This window comes from Loxodonta africana, chromosome 16 (genome assembly GCF_030014295.1).
Source record: "Loxodonta africana isolate mLoxAfr1 chromosome 16, mLoxAfr1.hap2, whole genome shotgun sequence".
Classification (NCBI taxonomy): domain Eukaryota; kingdom Metazoa; phylum Chordata; class Mammalia; order Proboscidea; family Elephantidae; genus Loxodonta; species Loxodonta africana.
This window is the reverse complement of record NC_087357.1, coordinates 78,132,640-78,154,572: the sequence shown is the minus strand read 5'-3', so window position 1 is coordinate 78,154,572 and position 21,933 is coordinate 78,132,640. Positions and strand designations below refer to the sequence as shown.

The 21,933-nt window shown below is 54.0% G+C and overlaps 1 protein-coding gene across 9 annotated transcripts in view; it reads right to left on the bottom strand.

Annotated features, from left to right (window-relative positions):
• Positions 1 to 21,933, bottom strand: part of ZMIZ1 (zinc finger MIZ-type containing 1) — a 257,806-nt gene that overhangs the window by 83,124 nt on the left and 152,749 nt on the right. Inside the window, exon 1 of one of the 9 annotated variants that reach the window (XM_064269796.1) lies at positions 11,362 to 11,474. The exons of the other annotated variants lie outside the window; for them this stretch is intronic. The gene's annotated coding sequence lies outside the window, so the exon portion shown is untranslated. Of the gene's footprint in view, positions 1 to 11,361; positions 11,475 to 21,933 lie in introns of those variants that run through there. 9 annotated transcript variants of the gene reach the window in all.

Sequence of the window (21,933 nt, the reverse complement as noted above, 5' to 3'; positions counted from 1 at the left end):
GCCCCCTGACACCAGGTCCTAGGGACCAAAGGAGATCACATTGATAAACCTCAATAAAATGAGACAATCCTGTTAAAACCTACGTCACAGCATGTCACTCCTCTGCTCAAAACCCTCCTTCCATCCAGTGGCTCCCAGCTTGTGACCTGCAAACTCCACGGGACCCATTCCCCTGTCACCTCTCTGACCTCATTTCCGTCCAGTCTCCCTGTTTACTCAGCTCCAGCCTCTCTGCACTTCCTGGGGCGGACACATGGGATGCAGCCTCAGGGAGGCCTTCCCCGCCACACTGTCCCAGACTGTGACCCCTCCTGACGTCTCATTTGACCCTTCTTTCCTGCCTCAGCTTTCTCCTTAGCACTTATGACTGGAGAGCATGCCCTGTGTTTTCATTATTGATCTTGTTTAACATTGGACTCCCTCTCCGGAATGCAAGCCCCATGTCAACAGGGACTTTGTCTGTTTCGTACATGTACATGCTGTATTGACAGGACCTTAAATATGCCCGGCATATGCTTGATAACCATTTGCTATATGAATGGCTGAATACTGGATAACAACCGCCTGCAAGGGTTTGTGGCGCCCCTGTTCTCCCTGCCCACTGCCCAGAGACCAGGCCTCGATCCACTGCCCGGGAGAGGGAGCGTGGGTTGTTTTCCAGGTGTAGGCAGCCTGTTCAGACAGGAAGCTCGGGCTAGTTAACAAAGGGGCTGCCGGAGGTGGTGGGGCACACGCCCCCCAGGCCTCTAATGAATCTCTTCCCATTGATTTCTGGAGTCGCCTTTGAAGGGAAAGGACAGGAAAGGCGGCTCGAATGTCTGTGCCTCAGCAGTCCTGGGGTTTTATTGCTTCTCCCAGGACACAGCTTTGACAGGGGGGCTTCCGGATGGCCTGAGATTGGACTGACATGAGCTCCCTGAAGTTGGAAATGCAATTTCCCTTCCTGCTGGAGCTGTCTGTCTGCCAGGCTGTCTACACACCTCCCAGTCTGGGCTGGGGCAGCTGAATTCCACTCCTGATGCTTCCCAGACATCCCAGGCAGCCAGGAGGACTCTGTCCACTTTGCAGAGGAAGCCAGTGAGCTTCGGGTGAGGGTGGGGGAGCGCTGAGGCCACACACACGCTTTGGCCCAAGGCTGGGGGCCCAGGGCTGCAATGCAGGCTGGCCCAGCAGCCCTCTGACCCCCATGGGCCCCCACACCTGCATGGCCTATTATATCTAGCCTTGTGGAGTCTGAACTTACCCATGTGGAATCACCAGCTTATCCAGCACTGGGGTGAAGAGGCCCTTGTCTCACTTTTCAAATGAGGAAACAGGCTCAGAGTGGGGCCTGGGCTTCCCCCGGTCACACAGCCAATTAGTGGCGGAGACAGGACTGGAGCCAGGACTCCTGGCTTGTTCTATAGCCCCACGCTATCTCTCCCACTGGTGTGTTCCCACCAACTGTAGTGTCAACGACACATTCTCCAAACTGTAAAGTGCTAGGCAAATAAGAGGGCTTACTGTTCTGAAGGGCCCTTGCTCATCACTTGCCCCTTTCTCCCAGCGGTCTGGGATGTGGGGTTCCAATGAGGAGGGTCCAGCCCACTCTGTTCCTCCTCCACCGAGCAGGCCTGGTGGCCAGACTTGGATCTTTCAGTCCCTTTCTTCATCCACGGTGGGAGTCTACACCACGAAGATGGACGGGGGCATCCGATTGGGGATCAAAAGAAGGAAAATGCTTTTGATCGTCAGGGCTGCTCAGGGTGGTGGTGGTTGTTCTGTGCCATCGAGTTGGTTCTGACTCATAGTGACCCTATAGGACAGAGCAGAACTGTCCCATAGGGTTTCCAAGGAGTGGCTGGTGGATTTGAACTCCTGACCTTTTGGTTAGCAGCCCAGCTCTGAACCACTACGCTACAAAGAGCCCTGGGTGGTAGTGAGCGCCTTGTCACCTGAGGTGTGTGTGTAAGCTGAGGACAGATGGCAGTGGATGGAGGGTTGCAGTGGGGATCCCATGCTAGCAGGCTTATGCCTGCTGAGGCCCTTCCTGCTTTGGGGTACTGTGATGGGTATGAGGAGAAGGGTGGTGAGAAGCTGCCCCAGCACCTCAGTGTGTTCCGGGCAGCAACACAGCAGTTGCACGAATTTGCCAAGCTCGTTAAAGTTTGCCAAGAACCCTCCATCACCTCTTGCTGCCTGCCCTCCCTGTTCTCCAGGCCGTCCCTGTGAGGACATCCTCTCAGGTGCCCTCGACCATCTAGCCCCTTGCTCCCAGCCCCCAGCAGCCCAGGAGAGTGGGCTGCTTCCTCACTCCCCAGGTGGTCCCAGGTGTCCCCCAGCCCCAGGCTCTGGACATGAGCAGACAGGCCACACAGGAATGCCTGTCTGGGGAAAATCAAGGGTGGCCGCCAGGGTAGGGCAAGGAGTGGGAGGCCTGATGTTGAAATTGGGATCGCAGAGCTGGGCTCGCCAGATGGGAGAAGTACGTTCGTTGGCCCCGGAGGCCAAGTCCCCAACTGAGAGAGATGCAGTCCGCCAAGTGGGGGGCTTTGCTGTGTGTCCCTTTCTGGAACACAGCTTCCCCTCCCAGTAATGGTGTCCAGTGCAGATGCTGAGTGCATGTTCTTTCCCGCCTAGGGCACCAGCCTCCGCAAGTCTGGCTGGGAAGGCCTCAAAAGGAAGCGATATTGCTGAGCTGACCCCCACTGATTCCCTGCAAAGTCTGCAGCAGGTCGTCAAGGTGTACTGGCCAGCTAAGATACCTAGGGTATACATAATACAGTAGCCCTGGTGGCACAGCACTTAAGAGCCGCTAACCAAAACGTCGGCAGTTCGAATCCACTAGCCACTCCATAGAAACTCTATGGGGCAGTTCTACTCTGTCCTATATAGTCGCTATGAGTCGGAATTGACTTGACAGCAACAGGTTTGTTTTTTTTTGGGGGGGGGGGTTATGGCAAAGAAGCTGGTTCTAAAATAGCAAGCCCACTATGGCCCTATTTTTGTAAATTTATTTGTGTCATATTTGTAAGCATATTATTTTTGATAGACTATAAGCTCCATAAGGGCAGGGATTTTGTTCACTGCCATATCCCTGGTGGCTCTGTACCTGGCACACAGAAGGTGCTCAACAAATCTCCGTTGAATGAATACTGGCGATCCACCAAGCTATTAACAGTAGTTTACCCTTAGTGGTGGGATTTCAGCTGTTTTTTACTTTCTAGTTTTCTGTATGCCTCGATTGTTCTATAATTAGTACATTTCATTTTATGATCAGGAGGAAATAAAAAACCATAAAACTGTTTTCATTTTGGAATTAAATCGATCCAAAGGTAAGACTTTCTTTTTCCCTTGAAAGATGCCTTGCAACATCTCCAGAACCAATAACCCCAGGACAAGCATAAAGCACCCACGTCGCCAACTGGTTTCTGAGGCCCTGCCTGGGGGTAGCCCAGGCCAGGCACCGACAGTAGTCACCATCCAACCCTCTCCCTCCTCACATGGCCTAATTCCACTCTGCCAAGAAAACCCTATGGGGCAGCTCTACTCTGTCACATGGGTCACTGTGAGTCGGCCTCAACTCCACAGCATACAACGACAACAGCTTGGGCACCTGCAACAGCCTCCAAACTGTTCTCTCTGCCTCTGGCCCCTAGTCTCTCTTCCGTCTGCTGTGGGTTTGTTTCTAAAAGGCAAATCTGACCATGTTACTCCCACGTCTAAAATCTTCCATGGCTCCCCAGGGCTGTCAGTTCCTTAGGCTGGCATTCAAGGCCTCACATGAAGCGGTCCCCGGAAGTCACGCCTGGTCTCCAGGAGAGCTCTTTGCCCTCCACTTGGGCTCCTCTGTCTGGCTCTTCTGGCAGGTCCCTCTACTACCCCTCAAAGGCGTACAAAAACCCTGGGTCACTCATCTTTTCTGGAGACAGTGCCCTCCCCAAAGGCCCACATGCCAGCCTACAGCTGGGAGGAGGAGACACTTCCACAAATCTAGGGGTGGAGGGAAGCTATACCCACTAATCTGAGGGTCTCTCCAGGGCACAAAGAGCCAGGACCCTCTGTGAATTTCAAAGGTTGCGTGAGCCCTAGGCCAGCAGCTCTGTTGGGCTCTGAGAGGGGGAAAATTCCACCCTAGGGATCTCCATGCTGTGGTTTGGAGCCAAGCAGCGCTGCCTCTTCCCTCCCTCAGTTTCCCCAGCTGGGATGCTGGCAGTATCCTGAGATACTCGATAGGAAGGCACAGCCCTGGGAACTGAGCCAGCACACCCCTGCTGGTCCCCTCAGCAAGGGGAGCTACATCCCCCTTCGGGCCCCAGACAGACCTGGGAGTGTGGTGTGTAATTGAATTTGGCCTACTTACCTAATTATGCTGAGGAACAACCAGTACTGAGAGAGACCTCAGTGTCGGGGGTGGTTGGAGGCCAGGAGCCAGGAGAGCCTCCAGATACCTCAGCCATTCACAGAACCAGTGCTAGGACACCTTTACATCCCTTAACCTCTCCAATGACTGGAGCCCTGCAAAGCAGGGGGCACTACTCCTATTTCGCAGATAAGGGAAGTGAGGCTCAGAGAAGAATTTTGCACGGGGACGCTAAGTCCGAAGAAGTAGACAGAAGGATTGAATGCAAATTCCTTTGCACTTAGGGCCCTTGTACATGCTGTTCCCTCTGCCTGGAACACCTTCTCCGCCATTTCTCGGGGTCACTTTCTCCTTGGAGCCTCTATGCAAGTGTCACTTTTTCAGGAAAGCCTCCCCCAAGCCGCCCGCACTTGTCCCTCATCCAACCTATCACAATTATGATCACGTCACTGTCCAAAAGGTCATTTCTTCTAAGTCCGTCCTCTCCACCAAGCTTTGAGCTCCCAAAGGGTGAGGACCATGTCTGCATCCCTCACCGGTGTTCCAGGCCCCAGCACAGGGCCCGGGATACAGTGGTGCTCCGTAAACGTTTGTTGAAGGAACGCTTTGAATGACCTTCTGATTCTAAATTCTTGGTCTTTCCAGACACAGTCTATTGGTTTCCTGGGCCTTGGGGTTGGGGGCCTCACCTGCGAAGCACTGTAACTCAGGCAGTACCGGGCGGCCCACAGATTCCCAGGGGAGCTGGGGTGATGCTGCAGGGCTGGTGCAGCACCTTACTGACCTCTGGGACAACTTCAGGAGATGCCTCTTTGTGATGCCCTGCACAGGGGCTGCACGTACAAGACTGCATCATTGGAGGTGAGGACTGGTCCCGGGTCCCCCAGCTGGCAAAGAGCCAGATCTGGACACCAGGTCTGCCTGGGTCTGGGGTCTGGCCGCATGGCCCTCACCCTGCGGTTGTCCAACGACAGAATGGATGCACAAGACTAAGTTTCAGAGGGACAAGGACTTTAACCCAAAGAAAACCTTTGAACGTTGGAATTTCAAGTCTAGGGAAATGAGGTAAGAGAGATTGTTGGATTCCCCCCAAAAGGCAGCCCTGCTCAGGGGTCACATCTAGACCAGGTTCATTCTGGTTCCGACCCCTGCTGAGAACTGGCATTTCCACCCCAGACATACTGAGTCAGAATCTACATTTTAATAAGATTCCCAGGTGGCTCTTATGTACAACTTCCTGGGTACTTGTTAGAAGCGCACATTCTCAGCAGGGGTTTCGAACCACAGTGAACTGGTCTGAAGCCCTGGTCTGGACCTCCTTTCACCCAGCACCCAGCTTGCCTAGCCTCCTTCCTCCTGGGAAGGCAGCGTGGCCTGGTCTCGACAGCAGCTAACGACAACATACTTGGCTGTTCTCTGCATGAATATCAGAGTGGTGGGACTTTTCAGGATCACCTGGCCCACCCCATACTCCATTTTTATCTGTGGGGAAGGTGGCACAGAGAGGGGGAGCAATCTTCCTAGCGTCCCTCATGGTGCCAGGGCAGGGCTGGACGGGAGCTCTGTGCCCCTTCCCAGGCAGGCCTTGCTTCTCTGCTGGCTCCCCCATAGCCTCCCACGCCCCCTTGTGATTTTCAGGGAGGCACCATCCTGGTGTTGCCCTTTCTCTGCCCACCACACACCGTCCTTCTCCCCATCCCAGCTTTCTTCCTCCACAGCTGGTTTTCTGGGACAAGGGGTTCTCTTCCCCAACCCATTCAGTCTCAGTCACTGGAACCTGGCAAACGGCTTGCGCCCCACGCTAGCATCACATAGGGGCTTTCCCCTCCACCACCCCATTTCATCCTCAACACAAACAACCCTGGGAGGAGCTCCGATTAGACCCATTTTATGATGCAACAACTGAGGCTCAGAGAGGTTAGGTCAGTTCCCTTGAGTCACACAGCCAGAAAGCAGAGAGCAGGGGTCCAAGTTTAGGGTGGCGCACCTACACGGGCCGGCGCTCCACCTCCATCCGACTGATGCCTGCTTTAGGCACGGAAATACAAAGGCTCTTGCAAGGTTCAGCCTTGGCCTCAAAACGTACATCCACACTGGGTTCAGGTGACCCTCAGTACTGACCCTCCCAGCTCACACCTCATGAGGTCTCCCCCATGCACCCCGCAGACTGACCCTCCCTCCTCTCATCAGTCACGGATCCACCTGTCCCCACCTAATTCCTCAAATGATTTAAGTCTGATGCCTCCAACTGGCCCCGTGAGAGCCAGCCCTCAGTCACGCTTGGCCTGGCCGGCACAGGGTCTTAAATTGGAGGTGGTCAACAGCAATAAAAACGTCAGGAGATTTCGGACAAAACCTGAAACCCTGGCCATCAGGGCATGGGTGGCATGTGCGGTTGGGTGGCTGGCTCTGTGCAGCAGTTCCCATCAGGTAAGGCTGGGCTCCCTGACCCCCCAGACCTACCTCTGTGTCTTCAGCTAGCTGGCGTCTGTGTCTGTACCACCTGCCTGGCTTCGTGGGCTTCTGAGCCTGTAGGGGGAGGCCCACATGGAAACCCTGAGGCCTAGCCTTGGCACAGCCAGGTCACCGGCTCCAGCTGCCCTTGTCTTGCAAGTCACCAGCTCCCTACAGACCCCAGTGTCCTCAGAGGGAACTTAAACTTTGACTGGCGAGGCCCCAGGGCGAGGACAGCGCCTTTCTCCTCCTCTTTTGCTGTTCTCCCACAGTTCTCTCTCCACTTGGGGTGGAAGACAGAGAAGCAGATGGCACACACCAGAGCCCTGTCCCTAGGAGGTGGGCATGCGATGCCCCCTGGAGACCACTGAGGACTCACTTGCTTTCCCACAGGGCGACAATCAAGTGAATGGGGCATCACGACGTATTTCACAGCGCCTGCTCTCCCCCACGGAGCCCACAGTGCACCAATTTCCCGCCGTCTGTGTACCGGGAGGGGGTGTTTCCATTTTCTCTCTTCCAAGCCCTGTTTGCACAGACGTGGGCCTTTCAGACACCCGGGCCCCTCGCCTCCTGGCCTCCCGGCATATGCTTAATTGGGAGGAAGCAATTCTAAACATCTGGGGCGCACATCTGAGAGTGGGCTCGGGACCACACAGAACCTAGAGGAAATGGGAATCTGTGCAATTATGTCACTTCCTCAGTGGAGGGTGCATGGGGGGGTGGCAGAGCTGAATAACTGCAGGCACTTCTGGGGGGCGCGGTGCGGCCCAGGGAGAGACCAGGACAGCATGTCTTACATACAGCCACCCTGGGACCAGCGGTCCTCGGGGCTGTGGGTAACTCCTGGGCAGGGCTGAGCTGAGACCGTGGGGCAAGTGTGGTGCATGGAGCTGGTGCCCCAGGCGGAAGGGGAGAGACAAAGCAAAGGAAGGAGAGTGGGAGGGAGAATAAGGGAGAGAAGCGAGAGAGGGAATAAGAGAGGACAAAGAGGGCAAGGGGATGGAGGCAGGAGAAGAGAAAGGGGAAAAGGGAGAGGAGGAGAAAGAGAGAGAAAGAGACCAAAAGACTGAGGCAGAGAACTATCTGGTTCCCTCAGAGACTGGATTCAGGCTTCCAGGAAATGGGGCCACCCTAGAAGCCCACTCAGGACAGCAGTGCCTCCCGCCCCACAGGACTCACGCAGTGGAGTCAGACACTCTGGCTCCAATCTCAGTCCAGCCACTGTCCAGCTGTGTGACCCCAGGCATGAAACTTAACTTCTCTGAGCCTCAGCTTCCTCATCGGGAAAAGCCGGGTAGGAGCTCTGGTTTGTGGACTGTTGTTAGTCAGTGGGCTCACCTACGTATGTAAAGAGATGGCCTAGGACTGGCAGTGCTGAACTGCCCTCCTTTTCCAAACCAGTCTAGAAGCTTTCTGCTGGAAGCAGCTGGCCCCTCCGGGCTCCACCTTCCCTTTTCTTCCCGTCCACCTTACCCACCCTACTAATGTGGGTCTGTTGATATTGTCCTTTTCTTTAGAGGGTCCCTGGTTGGTGGTTTGTGGGCTCCTTGTGGGCATAGACAATCTTTGGGGCGACCTAAGTGCCTACCACACAGTCCCTGCATAGTAGGTACCTGACGCAAATCTGTTGAAGGGGCGCGTTGAGCTGGCCCTCTGTACCGAGTTTCTGCTGTCATTATAATTATCTGCCTGTTTAAAAGGCAGACTCTAATTTCTTCCTCCAGTAATTCCTGTTTTCTGCCAGAGACAATAGTGTCTCTTCATCCCGAACAGGTGAGACTGGGTCCTTTGGAATTCCCTACAGGAGCCCAGCCCCCAGCAATGCTTTCCACACGGCTGGCCCCGACAAGCCAGAAAATGTTCCTGGGAAGATAATGAAGTGTCTGTTAAAAGCTCTTCGAGGATAGCCATTGGCCAGGGCTCTCGCTGGCCCAGGAACAGCAGCCACCTTCCAGCCTCCTGCCTGGCCACCACCCTGTCCCCAGTGAGGGGAATTACCACCACGCAGAGCTTCTACTGCAAAACACAAACACCTGGTTGCCTGGGCAGCACCTTGCCAGGGTGACGTGATCCAGATGGTCCCTTAAGAGGCAGCTGGGTTGCCACGGAAACAGAATTACCGCTGCTCCAGCCAGGAGACCCGGATTCTAGGTCTGCCGGAACCCCCACCCCCTACCCCAAGCTTAGAGCAGTGAAGTGATTTGTATAAAATCACCTAGCAAGTAGATTTCAGAGCCTGGGCTTCTATTCAGGACCTAATACTCGGAACTGCTTATGAGATGCCGGTCTGCGTGAAGCACAGTGTACACATCATTTCCCTAGAGGCTGGGAGACGAGGTCAGGATCACACCTCGCATCCAAGTGGTGAAGCTGAGCCAAGTCCAGGTCAGCCTGATCCTGAGGCCTGAGCTTGGGCCCGTGCCATATGCTACTCCCACTTCTGGACTCCAGATCCGGCTCCTGCACGCCCTATCCCAAAAGCTGGCTGGACCTGAATCCGGGGTGCAGGGGAGGAGGCTGGGGCCTACACACCGAGACCCACAGTTCCAGACTTCCCCCCTCACTCACTTGCTTCTTTCCTTCTCTTCCTTCAATCCTTCAACCAACCAACCACCCATCCATTCAGAGCCATCCCGCTGCTCTTCCTTTGCCTTGTTACATAAAAGATTTTAGTTACTCTGGGAAATGCATACATTTCTTTGTGCTTCAGTTTCTCAATCTATAAAACTGGGTGGGTCATTGTAAGGGTCAGTGCTGATGTTCACAGAATACCCAGCACAGTGTCTGGCATGAAGCAAGAGCTCAAAAAACATTACTTTCTCTCTCTCCTACCAATCTTTACAGGATTTTGAAAGGACTTGCTGGGAAGACTTGGTGAGACAGAGGCTCTCAAACTTCCCCAGCTTAACAGCACAGACAGGGCACTGTTAGCCCTGTCCAGCCTCCCTCCAGACAGCTCTCTGCTCACCACGCCTGCAGGCTGCCTCTCCCTCATTGGGGCCTGGCCTTCTCTTCTTTGGGAAGGGAAGGGTGTGCTCCTCACCCTATATGAACCTTTGCTGTCTTGCAGATAGCTGAGGGCCTCAGGCCCTGAAGCCTCTGGAAGGGGCCATTCCTCCACCCTGAATTATCGGGTCCATCTCACCTCTTACTCCATTCGGAGGTGGGTGCGGCTGGCATTTACTTTGGCCCTACCTACTGTATAGGTCTAACAGGTAACATCATGATAAAGACAGGCTGAAGCCGTCAAGGATTTCATTTTACTTGGATCCACAATCAACACCCAGGGAAGCCGCAGTCAAGAAATCAAAAGACGCATTGCATTGTACAAATCTGCTACAAAAGACCTCTTTAAAGTGTTACAAAGTAAAGACATCACTTTAGAGACTAAGGGGCACCTGGCCCAAGCCATGGTGTCTTCAATTGCCTTATATGCAAGCGAGGGCTAGGCAATGATTAAGGAAGACCTAAGAAGAATTGACACCTTGGGTTATGGTGTTGGCAAAGAATGTTGAATATACCATGGACTGCCAAAAGAATGAACAAATCTGTCTTGGAAGAAGTACAGCCATAATGCTCCTTAGAAGTGAGGATGGCGAGACTTTGTCTCACATACTTTGGACATGTTATCAGGAGGGACCAGTCCCTGGAGGAGGATGTCATGCTTGGTAAAGTGGAGGGTCAGTGAAGGAGAGGAAGACCCTCAACAAGATGGACTGACAGAGTGGCTGCAACAATGGGCTCAAGGATAACAACGATCATAAGATGGTTCAGGACCGGGCAGTGTTTCATTCTGTTCTACACAGTGTCACTATGAGTTGGAAGCGACTTGACGGCACCTAACAACAACCATACAGGTGGGGCCCTGGAGGCATAGTGGTTAAGTGCTACGGCGGCTAACCACAAGGTTGGCAGTTCAAATCCACCAGCTGCTCCGTGGAAACCCTATGCGGCAGTTCTATTCTGTCCAATAGGGTCGCCATGAGTCGGCATCAACTCGGTGGCAACAGGTTTGGGTTTGGTTTTTGACCACACAGGTTTCATATTTTCCAGACGCTGAACTTATGATACAGGGTCAGACAAGGGTCTTGTGCTCCCTCCAGGTATGGGAGGTATCCTAGGAGAGTCTGAATGCAAACAGGCTGGAATAAAATTCCTAATGCTTACATAGCACCTGCTGTCCACCAGGCCCTGCTCTAAGCACTGGACATACGTTAACTCACCTAAGTCACGTACCTGCCCTCTGAATGAGGCACTGTTATTACCCTCTTTTTTCAAATGAGGAAACTCTGGCACAGAGAGGTGAAGTGACATTCCCAAGGTCACCTAACTGGTAAGTGGTAGAGCTGGGGTTCAGAGAGTCCATGCTTTGCATCATAACTCCTCTCTACGACATAGCTGGATGGCTTCTGGAAAGAGCTGTTGACACTAGGCTGTTGCAGGAAATGTCAACAATGACAGCAGACAAGTAGGGGATGCTCGCCGCGTGCCCAGCTCTCTGCTACGCGCCATCAATGGGATGGTGAGTATGGAATGAACTCCAAGATGGGAGGGTGTTTTACCTGCCAGCAAGGACACATCATTGCCACACACTTCACACCTCCACCTGCAAACAAGTCAGGTGCTCTTGACAAGTCCTCTCGAGTCATCACAAGCCTTTCCCAGGAGATCGGTTTAGCCTGTTCAGAAAGAGTGTGGGGCTGTGTACTGGCCTTGGGGTCAGAAATTCTGGTCTGAGTCCCAGTTCTGGCCCTTTCAGCCAGGTGGCTTTGGTCAAATTACTTACTCTTTCCAAATCTCAGTTTTCTCATCTGTAAAACGGGGCCGACGTGAATACCTGCATCATCTTGTGGGATGAGTGAGTTTCCAGATGCCCAACCCAGTGCTGGGGGCTGAGAAAATGTGGACCGAGGATGCTATCTTTATGGCTGAAGGGGGCCGTCAATCAAGGGTTTTCTCTAATCCAGACATCTCTTCCTGACCTTCCTGGCCTGGTAGTCAAGGCGGATTATAACTGCACCCTCATTAATTCCTGTCTGCCTGTCTGTTTGACCCAAAAGGCATTTACAAGGCTGTGACTTGCAATGCTAAAGACACCCCGTAGCCAACTTGCCTGCTCTGTGCCAAGTCCCTACTCCATTTCACTCCGACACCCTCGAATCCCCTGAAATCCCTCCTCTGGGGGTGAGAATGCTAAGCTCCATCTTAAAACCAAAGCACTGGTTTCCTTAATCCTCTTACCTGGCTCTTTCCTCGGCAGAATTAATTGCTACCAATGGCTTTATTAACTTTCAGGGCAGCATGGCACCCACAGGGCACTGGGGGGGGGTGGGGTGAGGGTTCGTTCTGGCAGGACCTTTGGCCTGGGTGCTGGAGGCAGAAGGCAGCACTGTACTTGCAGGGTGACAACCTGGCTGCCTGTAATGATGATAACCTCATGGCCTGGCATTTCCAGAGAGGCAGGAGCTGCAAAGTCTCGGCCCGAAGACCCACACATGTGTCACCTCTGTTCTGTGCCAGTCCCTTGGGGGCCCTCTTAGACCCCTGGCAACCTGCAGAGAACTGCCCCTGCTGAGGTGTCTCTCAACTCCCCAGAGCCTCAGTTTCCTCCTCCTTAAAATGGGAATAAACTTGCCTTGGGGATCTCACGAAGTTTCTGGGTGGCACAAGCGGTTTGTGATCGGCTGCTAACCTAAAGGTTGGCAATTTGAACCTACCCAGTAGCATCGTGGAAGAAAGCCCTAGTGATCTGCTTCCTTAAAGATCACAGCCAAGAAGATCCTAGGGAGCACTTCTACCCTGCAATGCATGGGGTCACAATCGACTCAATGGCAAAGGGTTTGGTTGTTTTAGTTTGGGGATCTCATGGGGCTGGACTTGGAAGGGCCAGGTAAGGGGCTATATTTATATGCAGCGTTATTGTGACTCTTCACCCACAGAATGGGAGCATTTATTTACTTCAAACTGTGACAGCAGGACCATGTGCCCTGCATTTCTACGTATATAGCGCCTGCCCAGACCACAATGCGGGCCAGCCCAAGAAGCTGCTCACTAGCCACTCCTTGCCCTTAAAATTCCTGTTTCTTTTTTTTTCTTTCTAATTTTGAGAGGCATTCTCACACCCATCACCTCATCACGGTGCTGAGGCAACAGAATGAGGCAGAGATGGGTATGGGTGGGGCACAGCCTGCCCAAGGGGAGGCAGTGAGGGGCTCGGCCTTGGCTCTCCACCCAGGCTGTCCCCTTTGCCCAGGGCATCTGAAGTGGGGAGCAGGTGACGTGGTGCACAGATGGCTTGGCGGGGGGGGGGGGCCACAGGGCCCAGGGAGAAAGCCATTCCCACATCAGCAGGGAGGGGGCACAGGGCCCAGGGAGAAAGCCATTCCCACATCAGTGGGGAGGGGGCCCAGGGCCCAGGGAGAAAGCCATTCCCACATCAGCGGGGAGGGGGCCCAGGGCCCAGGGAGAAAGCCATTCCCACATCAGCGGGGAGGGGGCACAGGGCCCAGGGAGAAAGCCATTCCCACATGAGCTTTTTTTCCCGTACTTTAGATTTTGTTTCAAGGAGCAGAGTCTCCATTTGGAGCGAGCGAGGCATTAGCCCTTTTCAAAGGCTCTTCTCACTTTTTCACTGGCCGAGAACCAACCCCAGGCTCGGGTCTTGGAGCGGGCACCTGGATCCAGCTAAACTAGGAGGCAGAGTCTGGTCTTTGTTGCCTTTATTTTGAGAGTTACTTCCTAGATGTGGCAAGAGAGACTGGTCTGCCACTGATGGTAGTGACATAAAGCTTCCTTTCCAAATTCAGACCAGTTACCAGCTGCCATCGAGTGGATTCCGACTCGTGGCGACCCCGTGCGGCGACCCCGTGCGGCGACCCCGTGCGGCGACCCCGTGTGTGACAGGATAAACTGTGCTCTATAGGTTTTCAATGGATGGTTTTTCAGAAGGTTGCCAGGTCTTTCTTCTGAGGCACCTCTGGGCGGACTTGAACCACCAACTCTTCAGTCAGCGGTTGAGCACAAGAGCCATTTATACCACCTGGGGATTCCTTTTCAAACTGATATAATGAAATAAACATAAGTGCCCAGAAATAGGAAGAAAAAATGATCAGAACAGGAGGGTACTGGAATACGGCAGGGGTTAAGGGGATGGGATGCAAACGAGTGAAACCTGGGAAGTGCTGCGTTGTTGCAGGCACTGTGTGTGTCTCGCCCACACATCCTCTGGTTCCTGTGCGCACTCTTGCCCCTGCTCACTTACTCGGGGGCGCTTTCAGCCCTTTTGCAGAGTGGAGCCAAGTGCTAGAGAGTTTATCCACCTCTGCCCCCAAGCAGCCCTCAACAGGTAACAGACAGGTGATGGTGGGCCAACGCCTCTTTGTCCTTACCCCTCAGGTGGGCTGACGGAGGTGTGTGCCCACTCCGTATCCCAGAGTTCCCCAGTGGGACTGATCCCTCAGTGCCCACAGCAGTAATGCACTTACTTCCCCTGTCTCATTCCCCAACTTCTCTTGGGTGTTTTCTGGGACCCTCCAATAAACCTCTTGCACTTGAATCTTTGTGGCAGTGTCACGCCCACCATGGGACTGAGGTGCTTTCAAGGAAGACTGGTAAAAAGCAAGGAGGAGGCAGCTGAGGAGCCTCTGGCAGCTATTTGACCCCTTTCAGTCCCCTTTCTGAGCCTCATGAATCCACCCTCTCACCTCCTGGACTCCCCTGTCCTGGTCAGGCTGTAGAGGGTGGGGCGTGCGGGTGAGGCTCTGGTCTGGGCTTGCTGAGGGTCCAGGTAAGAGATGGCCTACACATCTGTCAGGGTCCCAGTTCCCAGGCCTCCCCACCAAGGCTGGTGTCCTCCTCCTGCTCCCCCTTATTTGGATGGGCTGGGAAGCAGAGATCTACCAGCTGGGCCCCAGGCAGCCCTGTCCTTACACAACCGGCTCTGTGGGGGAGCCAGCGATGAGCTAATCCCACAGATGAGAGGGAGACAGGAAGAGTAGCCTCCCTGACAAGCAGAGGCCTATCCCTTGGGGGCTCACGGGAACTGCTGAGCCAGCCGGGAGACAAGGGCTCTCTCACCTTTCCTCCCCACTGCCAGCAATCAACCAAACTCCAAAGAAACCCACCACAGCCATGGTGCACCCTGCAGAAACTGTGGGAAATACAGGGTCGCCCCCTCCCGCGGTCCAGAGAGATCCATTATTAATACATGGACATTCTGGTATGTTCCCTTCTGTTTGTTGCTGCCTGGACCAAAATAAATGCCTGCTTTGTTTTTGCACCTGGCTGCGATCATACTGAATATACCATTTTGTTTCCCTTTTAAAAAATGAGTATTATATCCTAAGCATCTCCACAGAATAAGAACTTTCGAAAACCACATTTTTAATGGCTGTAGGGTGGCCACAGATAAACTCAGTGCCTTCTTTCCTGGGCCTTGGAGACGTTTTCAAATCTGTCCTGTCTCTTCTGTGTGTGGCACTGCCCCCACCCCTGCTGTTCACTCCTGACACCCAGGGGCCTTCACAGTCCCTTCTCCCAATTCCTTAGGCTGGGAATAATGGGGCCACAAACCTCTCATTCGGCCCCTAAGGCACTGCTCCTCTAAGAGCACAGCCAGGTGGTAGGGACCCAGGCCTCAGCCCTCAGGGTGCGGGGTAGAGAGAGGAGGGCCCCAGGGCCACTGACCCAGGACAACCTCCCCCACTTGCTCACAGGGTCACTCAGAAGAGGGACAGTCCTTTTTGCTCCAGATCTGACCATCTGGCAGTTCAAGTCCTGCTACCAGGAAGTCATGTGACTTCAGTCTATCTCTTCACTCCTGGAGCCTCAGTTTCCCCTCTATAAAATGGGGGTGCTGATAAGAGCCCCAGTAGCCTCTCAGACAGCAGTAAAGGTGGGGGAAGGTAAGCGCCTGAACAGGTTTTGTCCATTAAACAGATCTGGCTGCCGCGAGCTGGTTCCCAGGGGCCTGGTGATAAAATCCAGGCCCTTCCCCTGCAGCGGGATCTGACCTGGAGTGGGGGAGGCGCCAGCAGGAGGAAGGAAGCCAAGTCCCTCCTCACGTCCGCTTTGCTGAGCTCAGACTTGGGGGTGGGGGCCAGTGTCCAAGAGGATGTCTGTCCTAGGCCTTGAAGAAGTGTCCCGGCCTCGAGGGTGGCCTGGCATTTCAAGGGCGAGAGCTGCCTGTCCGCTGTCTCTGGGGAGCTGGCAACAGCTAACAAATCCCCTACAATTTGCACCCACCAATCCTGTCTGTGCCGGGCGGCCACGAGCAGTTTTTCACGCAGAGCTGCGCACAGCTTTGTCTTGGAGAGACAGCTCTGGCAGGGCGTCCCTGAATGAGGCCATTTGTCCTCCTGGTGACGGGAAGGCGGCTGCAGGCTGGGGTGGGCAGAGGCAGGGGGGACAGACAGAGGCTGTGGGGAGGGTGAGAAAGTAGAGATGGGCCAGAAATGTCCCCACCACTATGGGGTCTGAAAGCCCCTGTTCAGCAAGTGGGAGGAAGGGTTGTTTTCAGACTTGGGGGCGGGGGCGGGGCGGGGGGGCGGATGGCAAATGACCTGCACTCCTCTGGCTTAAGGAGTCGTGGGCAGAAGAGGTGGGGAAAGCCAGGCTGGCCTCAAATGCCTTGTGTTACATCCCAGCCCTCTGACAAGGGTGGGGCACACGCCACAGGGCCCCCAGGTCAGGCTCTCTTTCTCCAAGCCTTGGGTTTGCTGGAGAAGGTATTAGAACACTGGCCTCGCCCCAGCCCCTGGACCACTGGCCACAGAGCTGGGAGGGGTAAGGAGGCAGGGGCCTATCACATTCCTGATTTTTCACCTCCCAAGCTGGCTGGGGGCCCAGGCTGGTCTCAGCCCCTGCTACCTCGGTCTGCTGACACAACCTGAGGCTGTCAGCTCCTCCGGAGGCTCTTGGCACTCCCAAGAAACCAGACCAAGCATCTGTGTGTTGACACAAAGCAATCGTCCACTCTGCTGGGGTTTCCACTGTTCCCAGGCTCAGGCTGCTTAGCTGGGACAGGAGGGTGTACTTAGAACAGAGGTAATAATCAAAAACGTACACAGGGGCCCAGGAGAGTCCAACTGCGGGGTAGGCATTGCTGGATGTAAGAGATGGGGTGGGGAAAGCTACAACCCAGTCAGTCTTATGGAGTGAAGGTCCAAGGTTCCCGATTCAAGAGAAGCCGCGCATCGGCTGGGCCGTGCAACCTTCCAAAGAATGACTTATTGGTGTTTTTGAAAACCACCAAGCAGCCCAACCTCAGCAAGCGTGCGGACCATGTGGAGCCCGGGTGGCTGGGCTGTGCCGTCTGTCTGACAACCACCTTCCCACTCGTCCCTAAGGAAGGCAGCCTCCTCTTCTGCAGGTGGTTTCCAGGGCTGCCTCTTCCAGCCCTGACCTCTCGCTTCAGCTCTACGCTCCTACCTCTCCTGGGACGCCCTCACATTCTCCACTCTGCCACTGGCCCCTCATCTCCAGGATGAGCCCAGAGCCATCACTGGCCGGTCTTGGGGAGCCAGAAAGGGCACTGGGGCAGGGAGTGGGTGCCCTGGCTGTTGCCAGAGTGAGTTGGGGTGGGTCCTCCTGGGCTCCCCGTCCCCTGGGCTCTGACATTCCTGAATCTATTATTTTAAGGCGCTGCTGGGCAGCTCAGAGGGGTCAGCTGAGGTGACAGAGTCCTTCATGCATGGGCGATGGCTCCAGCACATGGAGGGCTCTGGGGGACCTGAGACATGGCAACGGCCTGGGGCCTGGTGCCCACGTAGTCAGCAGGTGTGGGCTCCCTTGGTGCTGAGGAGGCTGACATGTTGGTGCCGCCCGTCAAGTCGCTGAGGGCTGGCAGGCGGCGGCGACGGCGGTGGGGGTGGGCATGCTCCAGTCTCAGGGGAGCCGTCAAGGTGCTGGGGCTGGGCAGGTGACCTTGTGCATGGAGGTCGGTGGAGGGAGCAGCTGTCCCCCTCTCGGGGAGCCGCCTGCTGAGGAGGCTCCTGACTGTGTGCGCGCCTGGGTGTGCGTGCTCCTGTGTGCAGCTCAGAGGCTAAAGGCTGCACCAGAACAAAGAGCTGGGGGCTGGGTATCTGAGGGCCCACGTGGAGACGGCTGACTTGGCGGCGGGTTTGCTGCAGTGTCTGGTCTGCGCTCACGCTCCATGCGCGCTCTCCGGCTCTGTCTCACACATGCAGCACACATGCCGCACAGTGCTGCCCCCAGGCCCGAGTTCCTGCTCCAGAGCCCACCGACGCACGCGCAGCCCAGCTAAACGCCATCGCTCCTGACAAAGCACCTCGTCTCCTGCATGATCTCATCCCATCGTCCCCTCGTCTGGCCCCAGCTTGGCCTCCTGACAAGAGAGACAGACAGAGAGATGGAGAGGGGAAGGGGTGGTAGACAGGGGGGAGAGGGTGAGAGAGATACACAGCCACACACACCAGCCACACAGACACCACACACACATACACCACACATACCATACCACACACACAAACTGCCATGTACACACAGCCACACATATAGGCACACACAGCCTTGCATGCCACACACCACACACAAAGCCATACACACACACACCACACCACACACAAACTGCCACATACACACAGCCACACATACAGGCACACACACACAGCCATACATACCACACACCACACACAAAGCCATACACACACACATACCACACCACACACAAACTGCCACATACACACAGCCACACATACAGGCACACACACACAGCCATACATACCACACACCACACACAAAGCCGTACACACACACACCATATGACACAAAGCCATACACACACACACCACACCACACACAAACTGCCACATACACACAGCCATGCATACCACACACCACATACAAAACACACACACACACCACACACACACAAACTGCCACATACACACAGCCATACATACCACACACACACAACACAGCACACATACATATATCACACACATGCAAACTGCCACATACACACAGCCACGCATCCAGGCACAAACACACACACAGCCACACACACATACCACACATGTGTGCATACCACACAGAAAAACTGAGGTACAGAGAAACCCAGAAAGACAGAAAGCAAGAGGGTGTTAGACACGGACACAGGCAGTGAAAAAGGGATGGACAGATAGTCAGAGACAAACAGACATTAGAGACCCTCAGAGAGACAGGAAAAGGAGAGACTGACAGGGAAAAAACTGCACAAGCAAGTTTAGACTATTTGGAAGCCCAGAGAGAGACGGAAAGCAGCAGGAGGCCAGAGAAGCCTCCCAGGCTGGTGGAGGAGCTCTGAGGACAGAGAGGCGTTCTAGAACTGCAGAGACCTCCCCGGGAGAGGGCCGGGGGCCCAGCTGTGGCCTGTTTGGTCACTCCACACACCACGGAGCTCGCCTGAGCTGCCAGGGCCCTCACAGCTGTGCCCAGAGGTGTGGTTCCTGTAGCCAGCAGATAGCTGCAGGGACAGTGACTTAGAGAGGACAGGAGCCACGCTGGGGAAGAGACAGCCAGCAGAGAGGGCAGGCTGGGAAGCAATGCGTACTTGGCACCCTCTGCGCCAGGCATCGGCAGGGCCCCTTATGTCTACGATTACAGAATCTCATCCTCACAGGCAGCCTGTGAGGCAGGTGTATAATTCCTCGTTAGAGCCAAGGTCTCTGCTCCGAGAGGTGCCAACACGGCCAGGAGAGGGGAGCCCGAGCCCTAGCTGGTCTGAAACCTGGACTCACTACTCAGCTTTCCTGGCCTCCACCCGCTGCCCCAGGGCAGGCACTTCATCAGGCAGTTAAATGAGCAGCTGAAGCCTTCCTGCTCAGACTGGCCCCTGCTTTCCCAGAGGACAGACCGAGTTGGGGTATGTGGGGGATCCTGGGAGCCACAAGACCCCTGATTCTCAAGAGGCAGCCTGTGGAAGGTGTTTAGTCTTGACTGTCAGGGCTGACAAGGGCCTGACTTCTAATAAAGGAATCCATGTGACAGCCAAATTCACCTGGGAATAGCTGGGCTCCTGGGCCAGCCCATTCTCTTGTTTTGCTCCTACCTATGCCTCCTCTATCTTTTTCAATTTTTTGCCTTCTCTATCTTGATTTTGCACCCTAAATAACCTTCAAATTCATCCCTTTCTGGGTATTCTATTCCTGCCTTCCTGGTCCAAGCCCCCATCATCCTCACCTGATGCCCCCCAATCTGCCACCTGGCCCCCTGCATCCACACTGCACCCCATGACAACCTGTCTTTCATACGTTGCCAGAGGTATCTTTGCACGATGAGCATTTATTCATGTTCCGTTTCTCTTAGGACAACGACCGCAACCTTTAATAAGGCAGGTCCTCTGTGTCCAGCTGCTGCTGCTTCCTCCAGCCTCACCCCACCCCACGTGTCCCTCGCCTAGGGCTCCAGAACCACTGTCCATCCCTTAGTTCTGCCAAAATGCCATGCTCCCCTTCACCTCAGGGCCTTTGCACACACTGTTCCCTTCACCTGGGAAGCTCCTCCTCCTTTTCTTTACCTATTTAAGTATTAAGGATTGAATGTGTCCCCCCAGAATGTGTTGGATTTTTAAGCCCTATGGCATAGCGGTTAAGTGCTACGGCTGCTAACCAAAAGGTTGGCAGTTCGAATCCACCAGGTGCTCTTTTGAAACTCTATGGAGCAGTTCTGCCTTGTCCTATAGGGTCACTATGAGTTGGAATCGACTTGACAGCAATGGGTTTGGTTTTTTGGTTTATACCTGTGGAGGGATACCTGCTTAAGCCTTCAGCTGCTAACCAAAAAGGCGGCCCCGCCAGCAGCAGCTCCAAAGGAGAAAGATGTGGCAGTCCGCTTCTGTAAAAATTACAGCCTTGGAAACCCTATGGGCAGTTCCACTCTATAGGGTCACTATGAGTTGGAATCGACTCAAAGGCAATGGTTTTTTTGTTTTTTTTTAATACCTGAGGATATAATCTGATCTAATGTGATGTAATCACCTTCCATAGTGCAATCTAATGCAACGGAATCAATTGGTTGAGGTCACACCAGCGTAAGTAGATGCTGCTCCCTCCTGAGTCACATAAAGAGCAGCATGGACACCAAGACAGGCCTGCACAAACGGGGGAAGGCAGACACTACCTGCCAACAATGCAGATGAACCTACAAGCCCAGGAAACCAACGACTGCTGAATACTAGCAGCTGAAATAAGACAAAGGACGTCCCCCTAGAGCCTTGCCCTGAGTTCAAACTTCTAGACTCTTGAACCGTGAGAAAATAAATTCCTGTCCATTAAAGCCACCCATTTGTGGTACGTGTGTTACAGCTGAGCTAGCTAACTTAGATGTCAACTCTTACTTATCCTTTCGGTTCTGGGGAAACCTTCGCCTGCCCCAGACTGGCCTGGCCCCTAACACTGTCACGGCATCCTTGACCTTTCCTTCATGATATATATCAGAGTGTGAATTTACACACACACACACACATGCCTGGGACTATTTGATCAGTCCTTTTTTTCTTCCCTATAGACCAGGGGTCTGCAGACCACGGCCCACTGGCCGTTATCATAAGCAAAGGTTTATTAGAAGGAACACTTCCACGCTCATTCATTTACGTATTGTCTATGGCTGCTTTTGCACGGCCTACAAGGCCTAACATATTTACCATCTGGCCCTTTACAGGAGAAGTTCACCAGCCCCTGCCCTAGCCTGACTTTCTTCAGACAGAGAGCCTTGTCTGTTCTGCCCCCCATGATAACCTCAGTCCTGGTCCGGAGCCTGCGCCGAGCAGTACTCAACAAGGTATATTCTATGCATATCCATGTTGCCTTAAAAAAGTAGTGATTTTTACCTTATCAAAATTGTATTTACTTCAGTTACTATTAAAACTGCAGATGTCATCAGGAATAGAAGTCCATTTCCTGGCAAATAGTTCAATAAAATAGCAAGATCCCAACACACGCTGTTCCCGTCAAGGTTCTCCTGGTAGCTACTGGATAATGACACTGTCACACACCCTTCTATAATTAGCTATAACCCAAATGCAGGACTGAGAGCTACACGGAAGGGGGCATAAACCCACGTACGAGAGAGGACGGGTTCAGAGGATTTATGACCACATGTTGTGAGATGGCCTTTAAATGTTTTCTTCTGTATAC